Below are 15,049 nucleotides of genomic sequence, written 5' to 3' on the forward strand. Positions count from 1 at the left end.
AGGAAAATGAAGTTAGCCGGTGGGAATGTGCTGTGTGAGAGGAGATTCATTAGCGCTCTCAAAGGGACTCCGTCATTTATAATTAAATGCCGAGGCTGCTCTATAATAGATGACCAGCGATGAATGTTTTCCTGTGAAGACAAAATACAGGGAGAAAGAGGGAAGACGTGAAGCGTGAAGATGCAAGATACCATTTCATCTCCGAAGCATCGAGTCAGCAGCCGTTATTTCAGCGTCTAACCTCACGAGCACGACATCATCTCTTTCTCTTCAGAGACTAAATTCTATTTTAAACCTGTTGTCAAATAAATACTTCATTTAGAGGAATTCCCCTTTCCAAGTGAGCATTTATCCCCATTCCAGCCTTCCCTAAAGTGAAGCAAATATAAGCATGCATTTTTAGCAAATTTCTTGAAGATTGCCCAAAGAAAATGTAATTTATTTTGTAAAACATGCTAATTCCCAATAAGATGATGTAACTAAAGGAGTGTCAGATAAACCTGATATTATGGAATTACATGTGGAAAACTTGATGGAAATACAGCAGTCGTGTTTGTTTCCTGTATTCACTGTGAATAACAAGACACACATCGGCTGGTTTACTATAGCGTTATGAACCCAAAATAAACCATTTTTTTTATGATTTCATTGCAATAAACAGATAAAAATGATGCTGAAATAACTACATAATGATGATAATTTGTAAAAAGTCTGAAGTCATGGTTTGTTAGGTCTGTCTGCAAGACAACAAGCAATCAACTTTTAAAATGCTTGTTTTATGAATGGAGTCTGGATCGGAGGTAGGCTATGCTAACACTGTAGCTGCTCCATCAACACTTAAAATAACGTCATCTAGACATAAATACAGCATCGACCTTGTTTATACCATAGACAGTTTGTTTGTACCATAGACAGTCTCTGGTTTCTCCACATAGTCTGGCTCTAAAAATTCACTTTTGTTGCATCTTGACTCAGTTTAGAGTGAGATTTCCCAGCCAGCCTACATGTGTGGACTTCATTCAGACACGTGACGGACGAAGCCGACATGAGAGAGGGAGAGCTTCATCTCTGAGGACGTTAACCGAAAGAAGTCATTATCGTCACGTCTAATTTGACCACGCTGAGACGAATGAGCCGAGGATCTCCTTTTACGACCGCCGGGGGAGGAGCGTCGTCGGAACAGATGCAAGGTCACCGGCGGCTAAATTGGCAACGCTCCGGCAGCCGTGATGATGATGTTGGTGCTGTCAGGAACCGCGGGGGAGCAATAATGCAAAGCAAGCATAATTCTGCAGAAACATTTCCACGGGCTGACGCACGCCGATGAAACCGTTGTCCCATACATGAGTAGGCTGATCTCCAAACACAGTCTGAGGGGATCCAAGCCTTTTGTTATTATTCATGTCTTGGAAATGTACAGTATGAGTGTGTGTTTATGTTTTTTTCCACCTCTGTGTTTAATGACTGCAGCCTGCGATGAAATGCTGACTGGCAGCCGTAACTCTTCCAACAGCAGGACACATTTCATTCGTCCCTCCCCCCCTCATGTCACCCCTCTGGCTCCCTCTCCATCACCTCCTCACCTCACCTCCTCGCCTCCCACTCCTCCCCCCACAACATATTCATATATCGACACGGGAGGAAGGTGTTGCATATAAGAAACAGGACCAGACGGGATGAGATCCACCTGCTTGGAGCAGCTAGCCATCCCCACCTCCCCCTCTCCCATTTCATTACACGTGTATTGATTTATTAAAGAGCAACATAGCACTCTGTTTTAGATTCAATAATTAAATCATTTAAAAGTGCATCGAAAAACCAGACTTGAGGAAATAGTCACGAGATGAAATCTGTGAATTCGACAGCAATGGCAGAAATGTCAGATAAAATAGCTCAAATCATTTAGAAGCTCTTAGCACAAACACTGGAGCTGAATCAATTAGTCAATCAGTTGATGAATTCACAGATAATTTAATTAATTAATCTGAAAGTATTAACTTTTTTCAGCTCCTTAAACGGGAATATTTGCTGGTTCTTTCGCAATGTGAGTTTGCAATGTTATTTTCAAGAAGAACTGCGTTCAAAAGCGTACTTACTACAAAATTATTAGTATCTAAATATACCTCAGTACCAGAATTAAAGTACTATTAAAAGTACTTCTGCAGAATGGACCCTCATTAGCATAGCCTGACTGACTGAGTGAACCTAAGTTACAAGTTAAGTTACAAAGTTACAAGTTACAAAAGGATTGCGAAACTCTGTTTTAGGCAACAAAACCACTTAGTTAAGTTAAGAAAAACATCCTGGTTAAGAATAAGTATAAGTGTGGAATAAGTACGTAAACTAAGTAGGCCTAAAAAGAATATAAGTACGTAAATCACGTCACAAACGTCACCAACGTAACTTCAACAACACTTCGGGACACGGAAACCGCTCTCCTGGGTTCTAATCTTGTGTTTGTCAGACCCACAACAGGGACTCTGAGCATCGTCTTTATCACAGGAGTCGAGGGAGGAGAGTCAGGATGGGAGCTAAGGTTGGTCCACCCAGTCAACATCAGAGACTGGCTCCATCGTGGCACCCCGGATTGAGCTGTACTTTCATCACTTCAAACATCTTCAAAGCTGATGGACAGCGTCGGCCATATTATCTGCCCATAATTGTTGCCGTTTTCGTTCCTAATGATGCAAATTAACAAAAATCCATTCCAGGAATCCACCGCTGGTCTTGTGGGGTTTTCATGTGTAGCATAAATAATGTACACTGAGAGTCACGACGCCAAACAGCTCCAGTAATGGAGTCAGCCTCATTACGGCAGCGTGCCACGCCCAGCTCCCTAACAGTCCGCCAGCCATGAAGCGGTCAATATGAAGTCCGATCTGATGTCAGTGAGAACAATTCCCTCAGCTGTTCAGAGTCAAGGAGTCGAAAAACTGATGACTTTGCTATTAGATGGATCAGGTCGGGGCTTTCCCAGGGTTTCCACTGTTTGTGTGTGTGTGTGTGTGTGTGTGTGTGTGTGTGTGTGTGTGTGTGTGTTTACACAACAACATTTTCACAAAGATCTTGAGTAAGATTGGTTCCCTCTGTAATCCATCCACCTGCAGCGGGCAGCAGGATCTTAAGATGAGAAAATATTTATTATTTATAGTAGTTTTATTCATATATATTCTAAAATAATCGTACCTTACGTACGTGACACAATTCAAGCACATGTTCCTACTTGGTTAGGTTCTGGAAAAATACATAAAAATATACATTTGTTATGTATATTAAGTGAGTCAAGTATGTTCCGCAAGTTAAAATAAGTCAGTTTCACACACAATAACAAACGGAGGTCTCCTGGGTGAAAGTCCTGTGTTTGTTTGACCCAACTACCCGCCCCGACTTCCTCCCTACATGGACTTCACTGCTTCCTGTACTATACACCCAAGGTCACATTTGACTGTGTATTTATATATTCTACCATTATATAACGCTGCGTTTGCATCTTTATTACGAGAGCGCTGAGCTTTAGTGTCTCGATTCTGGCGGAGAACATTAACTTTGAATATAAATTCAAATAAAAGTATTGCTCTCCATCCTGAGTGTCGTCTGCAGGTTTCATCTTCAGGCTTCATATAGGCCCCAAAAGCCTTTAGAGACAGCAGCCTGCATGCATGACGCCCCGCTGCTGCTGATACACTTATTACTCTGAGCACACAGCAATAACTGCAGGCTGAATAACTCAGAGGACAATAACATTTCAGAGAGACTTTAGTAAGAAAATCCCCCCCTCCCAATATCAGCGGAAAGTACGTCATTACATCCTGCAGGCGTATCTAGTCCGTTTTTAGGGGTGAAGTCCCAGCACCCCTATAAAATAATGCATAGATCAGCAGTCATGTGGTTTTTTTTAAAAGGAAATCCAATTTCATACAATTTCATTTGTAGTACTTTGTAAAACCAAGTGATGCTTTTTTTTCAGCATCAAAGTAAGATTTCCAGTCAGTGATTTCCCCAAAAGTCTGATGTTCTTCATTGACAAATGTGGGAACGATAGTCCTAATCACTGAGTGCTCTGTTCCCTTGAATCACCCCTGAACTTGCCATTATTGTAACGTTAAATTTGTTGTATTTTATTGTGGAATTCAACTTTTATTGTCAGCCTTTTTTTTCATTTTGGAGGTTAGAATCCTGTAATTTGTCTCAGTATTGCAGAAAGTTTAAGGGTTCAAGTGTTTTCCTTTCAACTGTGCCTTCGGGGATTGGAACGATTAGATCGGGTGTCATGTGACCTATATCAGTAACCTCCGCGGTTGTTTGTAGCCGGTTGAGCTTAACCAACGATCACAATGCTAAGCCAGGAAGTAATGTGTGAAAGCGATTTGGATTCGACACCGCATACATGGGCGAGCATGAGGGCGTTTTTTCGCTGACTGTCAAATGCAGCCGCCTCACAGTCACCTGTTAGCTTGTTGCTCCAGAACAACATCAATTATACAGCTTGCTTTAGGATTAGGCTCAGATTTGTTTATGTTACGGAAGGAACATTGCTGTTGAACTGTTAATTTTAACAGACTGGAGAGCAAAATCCAACCTCTGGGTCGCTGCCCAAACACCATCAACCACCTATCATGGCTTCATTGGACGTGTTGCACAGTGTGTGTGTGTGTGTGTGTGTGTGTGTGTGTGAATGGTGCAATACTTATTTATGTGTCCATTGCGGCATCTAGCTTCAGCAAAGTACTGCAGTCACTTTTTACCACCACCCTCCCACAAACACACACACAGTCCCTTGTTAGAGCACACGGCCATGCGATCAGCGCTGCATGCGGCTGTATGTGTCAGAGCTCAGCTCCTATAATCCACATTGATTCACGGCGTGGAGAGGAAACAGCTCCCCGGGGAGCAGCGCTCGGGGCCGCCGCGTCCATCAGCTGCTGTTTGTGTGTCTGAGTTTCGGACTTAGTGTCCATCCGACGGCTTCTTCCCCCGAAAAGTGTGAGATCGCTCAATGCATCAACGGTGAGCCGGGTGGAGGGTTTGGGAGGATTGGGATCCTCCAGCGTTTCTCTAAAGAGAAAAGCAATCGGAGTTAATATGTTGATGGATGGAGGGAATCGATCGACTGGATACATAAATGGATGCCGGGTGGAAAGGATGGAGTGATGGACGGATGGTTCGGTGAATTGATGGATATATCTGGATTCATAAAAGGGTGGATGGATAGATTAGCAGATGGAGAGTTGGGTGGACGGGCAGATAGGTATTCTGATGGATAGTTTAATGGATGGATGGATGGATGGATGGATGGATGGAAGGATGGATGGATGGATGGATGGATGGATGGATGGATGGATGGATGGATAAACAGATGGATGGATGGATGGATGGATGGATGGATGGATGATGGATGGATGGATAAACAGATGGATGGATGGATAAACAGATGGATGGATGGATGGATGGATGGATGGATGGATGGATAAACAGATGGATGGATGGATGGATGGATGGATGGATGGATGGATAAACAGATGGATGGATGGATAAACAGATGGATGGATGGATGGATGGATGGATGGATAAACAGATGGATGGATGGATGGATGGATGGATGGATGGATGGATGGATAAACAGATGGATGGATGGATGGATGGATGGATGGATGGATGGATGGATGGATGATGGATGGATGGATGGATAAACAGATGGATGGATGGATAAACAGATGGATGGATGGATAAACAGATGGATGGATGGATGGATAAACAGATGGATGGATGGATGGATGGATGGATGATGGATGGATGGATGGATAAACAGATGGATGCATGGATGGATAGATGGATGGATGGATGGATGGATGGATGGATGGATGGATGATGGATGGATGATGGATGGATGGATGGGTGGATGGATGATGGATGGATGGATAAACAGATGGATGGATGGATGGATAAACAGATGGATGGATGGATGGAAGGATGGCTGGATGGATGGATGGATGGATGGATAAACAGATGGATGGATGGAAGGATGGATGGATGGATGGATGGATGGATGGATGGATGGATGGATGGATGGATGGATGGATGGATGGATGGATAAACAGATGGATGGATGGATGGATGGGTGGATGGATGGATGATGGATGGATGGATGGATGGATGGATGGGTGGATGATGGATGGATGGATGGATAAACAGATGGATGGATGGATGATGGATGGATGGATAAACAGATGGAAGGATGGATGGATGGATAAACACACGGATTGATGGATGGATGGATGGATGGATGGATGGATGGATGGATGGATGGATGGATGGATGGATGGATGGATAAACAGATGGATGGATGGAAGGATGGAATGATGGATGGATGGATGGATGGATGGATAAACAGATTGATGGATGGATGGATGGATGGATGGATGGATGATGGATGGATAAACAGATGGATGGATGGATGGATGGGTGGATGGATGGATGATGGATGGATAAACAGATGGATGGATGGGTGGATGGATGGATGATGGATGGATGGATGGATGGATGGATGGATGGGTGGATGATGGATGGATGGATGGATAAACAGATGGATGGATGGATGATGGATGGATGGATAAACAGATGGAAGGATGGATGGATGGATGGATGGATGGATGGATGGATGGATAAACACACGGATTGATGGATGGATGGATGGATGGATGGATGGATGGATGGATGGATGGATGGATGGATGGATGGATAAACAGATGGATGGATGAATGGAAGGATGGATGACAGACAGACAGATACATGGATGAATGTATGTATATATATACAGTATATATGTATATATATATACATATATGTATATGAATGGATTGATTGCAGGATTGCCGGCTGGATGACTTAATAAAGGATGAATATGTTTCAGTCCGTCGAGCCAACAGTAAAAGAAAAGATGTAAAAATGATTAAAACATATATTTCCGTCTGTTTCTCCGACACGTCGTTCGGCCGGTTTGTTGAGACTCTAAAGGCTGCTGTAAATATTCAATCGGCTCCTGTCTCTGTGTGACCATTCACAGAGACAAACAGCGAGAGGGGAGGAGGGGGGAGGAGGAAGGGGGAGGGAGCTGTAAATCCAGTTTATGGTCTGTCCAGTAAGACCAGTAAAAGAGCTGCGAGATCACTCAGCAAGTCAGAGAGAGGGAGGGAGGGAGAGAGGGAGGGAGAGAGGGAGGAAACAGGTCATCAGGGAGAGAGGGAGGACGAGAGGGAGATGGAGATGAAAGGAAGGAAAGGAGGTCAAACTGATGGAAAAGAGGGGGAGGAGCAGCTTTGTGGTAATATCCCTGTCTTATTGTGTTTCTTACGGCTATTCCTGTGTGTTTGAGTGTATCGGCCTTTCTGAAGGTCAATTTGAGTTTTGGAGATTTCCAAAGAGCATAAAAACTATAAAAAATATCAACTCTCTGGACCCTAAGAATTTAAAATGGTTCATTCTTGACTTTAAGTAGTCGATGTTCCATTCAGTAGCTGTTTCTGGAGCAGCAGTTATCAGAGAGGATAATAAATAGTCATAGAATAATTAATAATCCATCGATCAGGGCTCAATAACCGGACCGCTGACCTCGTCTCAAGGGAAGGCCGGTATTTATTGGGATGAGCGGTGAAGGTCGGCGTCGGAGCTCGCACCCTCACAGCCGGCTGTTATCACAACGTTCACACGGCAACAAGCAGACAGCCGCCCTTTAAAGGGAAAGAATGCCGCTTGTTTGACTTTAGAGATATCAATCAATGATTAATAGCACCACGATCAATTAACCGTCATTCTATGACACACAGGTAAAGAATGTGTGTGTGTATACAGGTTAGGAAGGAGGGAGGGGGAGGAGCCAGAGGGCATGATGGCGGACGTGGACGGAGAGTTCTGAATGGCGAAAAAATGCTTTAAATAAAAACAAATTGGTTAATAGGTTATCCTTCCCGTTTGTGAAGAACGTTGGTCTGCCTTCTGTCTGCAGGTTGTACTTTTCTCATGTTTTCTATACTCAACTATTAATAAAATGTAAATGCAGAGAGAAAATTAATCAACACTTCCATGACCGGGCTGAGGAAAGTCTCATTTAATGAGGCTGGATTCCAAACCCCGTCCTATACGTACTCCTGACGAAGGAAGTAAAAAAAAAGCATTTTTGCTTGTGGAGATTCTCAACTCAACATTTTTTATGAAATTGATCAATTTTCTTTAAAAAGAAAACTGCCAATATTAAAAATCCACACAGTGGATTTCTCACGTCAGTGAATTTTGTGTCAAATATTAAAAGTAAAGTCTTCTACACCTCCGTACAACCCCAATACTAAAGGAAAAGCACTCCAGTTATACTAAAGTATATAAGTATTATCCACAAAGTGTACTTCAAACAGTTGACGCCTGTGATTGCTGTCCTGTTTTTCTGTTTTTAGATTTTCATTCATGTGGAAGTGGACCTCTCCGCCTGAACTCTCATTTTATTTTGTACTTCAGATTCACTTCCTGTTTATGACATCTGCCTGCATTAATATTTGAACTTGGAGTTTTGACTGTTTCCTTCATGTCTGTTACTTCAAGTTACTTTTTTATTGGGTTTTGCAGGACGAACAAACTGGAAAGTAACACGTAACAATAAGGATCTTCAACGGCACATTAATGTACCTGGAACCTTTAAAACAAAGAGGAAGTAAAAGAAACATACAAATGATAAAACTCACATTTCCACACGGCGAGGACGAAGTGCAGCACGTGATGGAAGGAGGACGGATTTCTGTGAGAAACGGACGTCTCCGTGTGAATAATGCATATGTCATATAAGGTTTTGCTCTTATGGACATACATATTTGACAAAATCTCCTGTTTCTGTGACGAGAGCATGCACCACTCATGCAGTATGCATGTTCATATACGCACACAAACTCATGTTTGTACCTACTTTTATCCATCACAAGTACAAGTACAAATCTGCTTTTAACCTATTTTTATTATTATTGTCAACAAATGACGTTAAAAGACGGAAACCACCAATTTTTTGATCCAATATCTTATTCCTTTGTGCCAGAGCTCCATTGTTCAAAAAGTATACTTTTTTTAAAGCAGCCGATTTCCCAAGATTTACGTCTTCAGTAGAAATCAATGTGTTTGGGACTTGGAGCTCCAGAGAGAGTTAGAAGTGAGAAAGGATCGAGAAACTAAGACGTTGGTCTTTTAGAGGGATGTGTTATGTATATAGAATATAATTATATGGCTTTGTTGAATACTAATTGGTCAATTATAGCATTTTCCATACACATCAAGTGTGACTATCATTTTTTCAGCGGAAGCAAGATATATTTTTCATCAATAAAACATTTTTCAATCAATATCTGGTTCAGATCCAGTAAGGTTGTTCATCAGATCCACCCGTCGCTCCCCCACAGTCCAAATATGGTCACTTCCTGAACAAATCCAAGATGGCGACGGCCAAAATGCCGACGACTACATCCACGTCTTATATACAGTCTGGGGTCGTTACCATGGCGTCGTCTCAGCTCCTGAAAGTTAATCGTTAACTTTTTTTTGGTCGCCTGAAATTGTCTTGTTCAGCGTTGGGTAGGATTTCTCCATATTCTCTCTTCAGGTGTGAATGGGCCAACAAACCGATGGGTAACGTCACCGTGGTAACGTCCACTTCTTACATCCAGTGTGTATCTGTTTCTAGATGTGCAGCTTGTGTGGAAGTCAACACGTAGCCTCGGCAGTGGACCCGAGTCTTGATGAACCGCCTGACATCGACAATGAAGCCCCAATGGAAACCTTGGGTGTGCTCTGGGGATCATCCAGTAAATAGACGTGATACTTCAGCGCGGCGCTCCGATTCGATGCTAACAGGCAGCGTTGAGCCCGACAGCAGCAGCAGCAGCAGCAGCTGAGGGATCCCCCGTTAAGATGCTGCCTGTAATTATTGGATTATTGAAGAGTGGAGGAGCTGGTGGCCAACCTGAACCCTTCACACTCATGATCACAATCTCAAACATCAATACCTTCCTCCCTCTGCTGCCATCCATTCTGCACCCCCCCACCTCCTCAGACTGCTGAGTGGAGGAGGCAGAGCTGCTGGGAATCCTACAGTCATACATTATATAACCAGCTCTCTGCTGCAGTCATGGTGCTCAAGCTGTGACACTGATTAACTGGTGGCTGTTCTTCTAAATCTAGCCGATCAACCTCCACATGGAAAAAATTAATACTTTTTCCCCCATCCACTCAAAGATGCACCCTCTGATAGAGTTATAGCACCGACACTAGCGAGAACATCCTGCCAGCTCCTCGTGGAGACACCCGTCGGTATGTTTAACCCTCTGGAACGGACGATCAGGCCTCTTAACGCAGTGATTGGCCAAGAAAAATGTGAAAAAAGATCCAGCTTCTCTGGATTTCAGGGGAAAAAAGATAAATTATCTTTTCAAAATGAAGAAGAAAGATGAAACCCAACGATATCTATTTGTAAACGCCATAGACGGTGAAAAATAATCTGGATATAAGAAAAAACGATAAGCAGCGACCAACGATGTCAGCACAAGATGGAAAAACACTATAGTGGGAGGAATAAATGTAACTAAGATTTATGTATTATTGACATTTTTAGATGTTTTCCAAGACATTTCATGAGGACCTCCATCTATAAGTTTCCCTAAAGTGAAAAAAAGCTGCTTTTAATCTTTATTTGGAATAACAGGAAGCCAAGATTTAGACTCCTATTTGTATTTTCTTTCCTAAGAGGAGGGTTATATCTACCAACAGCGGTTCTACTAGGATGCACATGAGGGCTGCTGTCCTCAAAAGGCTCGACGCTGGGTAGCTTTTCATACTCTGCTCCCTTTAAGACTTTAAGAAAAATCACAGTTAATCCCTTTGTGAAAAACACCATTGTTGTCTGGCATGAAGTATGTTTATATATATATATATATATATATATATATATATATATATATATATGAGCGATTCTCCGGAGTTCTCGTTGTTTTTCCAACAACTTCCGCCGAACTAAAAGTGAGATGGGATTTAAAACATGGTTGAATAAAAGGGCAAATGTAAACTGCACAATTTCTACAAGCATCACAATTTTGAAGGGCTGGTAACGAAAGTTTTGTTATGTCATGTTTAAAGAACGACCTCCTATGTCCACACTAGAGAAATCCTCTATGAGAAAATGTTTCAACCGAGGGCTGGATGCTCAATTATTAAATATAAATGGTGGAAAACCATAAAGACAACTGAGTGCAACACCGTGAATGTCTTCCAGGGGAGTGTATTCCTGTTTTTACAATTCATCACATCTTGCCTATCACAGCCAGGAAGAAGATCACAGACACGGTGAACGAGGACGTGTTAAACTGTGACTGAGTCTTAATCTTGCTGCTTTTCCTGGCAAGACTTTCACCCAGGAGACCACAGACCGCTGCTGTGTGAAACCAAAAGGAAACATTGATTGTCACGGTTTGCGGGAAGCAAAGAGGTATTGGACCCAAAGGTAAACTCTGGCAACAAGCTGAACGAGAAAAAGGTTTAATGAGGAAAATAAACTTACTGGCAACGCAGTCCAAAGCTGGCAAGTAGATGAGGGGATCCAGGGTCTGACTGATTGGGGAACGAGACACAGCTGAACACACATGAGGGAAGGCTGACTGGACCAATCACAGCAGGAGGAGGGGAGACAGGTGAGGGCAGACAGGTAATCAACACACAAGAGGTCGGGGGAGTCAAGTCACCCGAAACGAGAGGTCAGCACAAGCAACAGGAGGAAACAGGAAATCAACACCACAAGAGACTACAAAATAAAAGTGGAAAGAAAACAATGTCCAAGATCATGACGATTGATTATGTTTACTTTCCGCAATAAAGTACGCTAAAGGCAGCTATTGAGTTTTGATGGCCACCAGAACAGGACAGAGGCCTTGTTGTAATTTCATATTTAACTTTTTGAACCGTCATCAGCAGCCAGTGGAGGTGTCTGGAAACAATAGTTTATCAACAGCATCAATCGGGCCGGTCAGTGACTGAACATCAACACCTCGTGGATCCTAAATTCAGTGTGAAGATGAAACAAAAAGAAGCAATAATGGATGATTTTTTTTCAACAGGTGTTGACGGAATATTTCACCCACAAAATAGACCATTTGTATTTAAATTCCCATGTATCACCTTGCGTTACCTTGAAGGTCTCAAAGAAAACTTTGTTTTTCTCTAAAACCCCGGGGTTATATTGAAGAATTGACATAAATGGTCAAATAATAATAGCCATATAACTTCACCCACAAATAATAAAGGTCATTTGTGGGTGAAGTATTCCTTTAAAGGGGTTAGGTCCATATTTACGGAAGCCCTAAACGGCCATGCATACATATATTTTATTTCCTCCGTTTTCCCGTGATAACGAGATAATTCCTCCGTTTTCTCGTGATAACGAGATAATTTTACTCCATTTTCTCGTGATAACGAGATAATTTCCCTCTGTTTTCTCGTGATAACGAGATAATTCCTCCGTTTTCTCGTGATAACGAGATAATTTTACTCCGTTTTCTCGTGATAACGAGATAACTTCCCTCTGTTTTCTCGTGATAACGAGATAATTTTTCACCCGTTTTCCAGTGATAACAAGATCATTTTGAAGTTCGGTAAAATTGGAAAGACAGAGTCGAACTTCCGGGATCAATAAATCAGAAGTGAAACGTTTTTCAAACACAAATGATACCTCTGTCTCACCGTAATATCAAAGACTACGAGCTACAAGCACCAAAACCCTGATTTTTTACATAAATAAGCCGTCCTGCGAGCTGAACGGAGAACATTGATCTCCATGCGCAACCGGCAGCCGGGCGAGTGCGCAGGGACCGTCTGCAAATTGCAAGACAATAAATAACTCCACTGTTATACAGTAGGCTACAGAGACTCCAAAATCACTACACACATCAAGGGTCTCTTTATGGTCAGTTCGAATCTGTGAATATCTTTCCAACTTTACCGAATTTGAAATCTCGCCTATCACGTTTCATTTGTTATCTCGTTATCACGGGAAAACAGAGGAAAATGATCTCGTTATCACGAGAAAACGGATGCAAATTATCTCGTTATCACGAGAAAACGGACGAAATAAAATGTATGTATGCATGGCCGCTTAGGGCTTCCGTACATATTTTAACTTTGAACAAAGCTAATGATCTCGTGCTAAGCTAGGCTAAACACAAAGTGATTTAAAGGTACAGTGCGAAGCATTGAGGGGAAACTACTGGCAGAAATGTAATCTAATATTATTAAAGTGTGTTTTCTTTCATGTAATCACCTGAAAATAAGAATCAGTGTGTTTTTCGTCACCTTAGATTGAGCCGTTAATAATCTGCAGACAGAGATCCTCTTCAGCGGCTCTGAACCAACACAGTCTCAAAGCAGCTCATTAAAACATAATCTATACACGACTTCTCTTTCAGTCAGTTGGGACGATGTCACGCTACAACGGGAAAGCTATAATTAGAGAAGTTTCGTGTGGTTGCAGCCTGTAACCTCACCACTAGATGCCGCCAGATCCTACTTGCTTACCCATCTTCTCATGTCATTTTCAGAAAGACCCCCCAAAAAAAGTTCCTAAGTGGTCCACAACATTTCCACTGATATTCAGAAAGCGATGCAACACTTTCCCTCGCTCATGCTGGAGGTGGTGCTTTTCTTTTTTCTTCTTCTGAATCATTGGCTGAGTGCCGAGACTCAGCGAGAAGCCACGAGAGCAGAAATGACAGAGCGAGGAGGAAGGGGTTAATGTATAGGAGGGGTGAGCGGCGGTGGGTGTGAGGCCGCCGTAATCAATACGGAAACAGTTGGAGAAAAGTTAGAAAGTGGAAGGCAGACACAGAGGGGGCCGGCGGAGAGGGGGTGGGAGACAGTAAAGCTCAACTGATTTGAATTCTATTCATAATTCTCTGCTGGGAGGCTGGTTAGCTGAAGGCGGCGGATGATGATGATGAGATGGAATGAAAGAGGGGGAGAAGGTGTAGGAGGAAGAGAGAAACAAAGGGAAGGACAGGATGGGATGTTGTGTCTCTGAGGGGGAGGGAAACTGGGAATTAAATACAGCTCGGCTTCAAACAGAGAGGTGGAGGGACAGACAGAATGAATGAGGGACAGACAGACAGACAGACAGAGAGAGAGAGGGGAAGTAGAGGGTTTGGACACTGCATGTACAGCAGCTGCTCGGTTTGATTCCTAGCGAATCAAAAACAAGAACACGAAGCATTATCCTGCACAAAGACGCTCGCTAACGTTAGCGGTGGGCAGCGATGAGTCGTGATTGGTGCATAAGTGAGTCGGTTTGGGGGAGACGTTTGTATGATCTTGTAGAACCGGCTTGGAAAATGGTTTTATTATCTCCTTTTTTAAGTTAAAGCATTATTGGCATTAATTCTTTATCACATGTCTCAAAAGATGCAAGATACACAGGTGAAGCACATCAACTAGATGACACAAAAAGTTAATAGAGTCGCCATCTGGTGGCCCAACACGAAACAACAGTCCAGATCCTGACAAACAGAATCACATCATCTGCAAAGAGCCGAAGCCCCGGTGGTCGCAAGCTTCCTTCAAGTCCATAAAACACATGTAGGCTTGAACTCCCCGACTTTAACTCGGGTCTGAGTCCGATCGTTAACCATGTGACTGTGTCAACGCACACACACGCCAACACACACAAACACGCGTAAACACACGACCCGTATGCGGGTATAAAATGCTGGGTTTTGTCTTGTGTCTCGCTGTCATAAACACGCAGCGCTGTCCGATCTTCTTATTGTCTAAATATGGACGTTGTGAGCTGATCTGTGTTAGGAAGCTGCAGCCCTCCTTTATAAACATCCAGAGAGAGAGAGAGAGAGAGAGAGAGAAAGAGAGAGAGAGAGAGAGAGAGAGAGAGAGAGAGAGAGAGAGAGAGAGAGAGAACACACTTGCTGATGGAAAATCCTCGGCAGTAACGTTCGGTTGTAAAAAGCCTCCTACAGTAACAAGCAGACAG

The sequence above is a fragment of the Eutrigla gurnardus genome (assembly GCF_963514095.1).
Source record: "Eutrigla gurnardus genome assembly, chromosome: 2".
NCBI classification, from domain to species: Eukaryota; Metazoa; Chordata; class Actinopteri; order Perciformes; family Triglidae; genus Eutrigla; species Eutrigla gurnardus.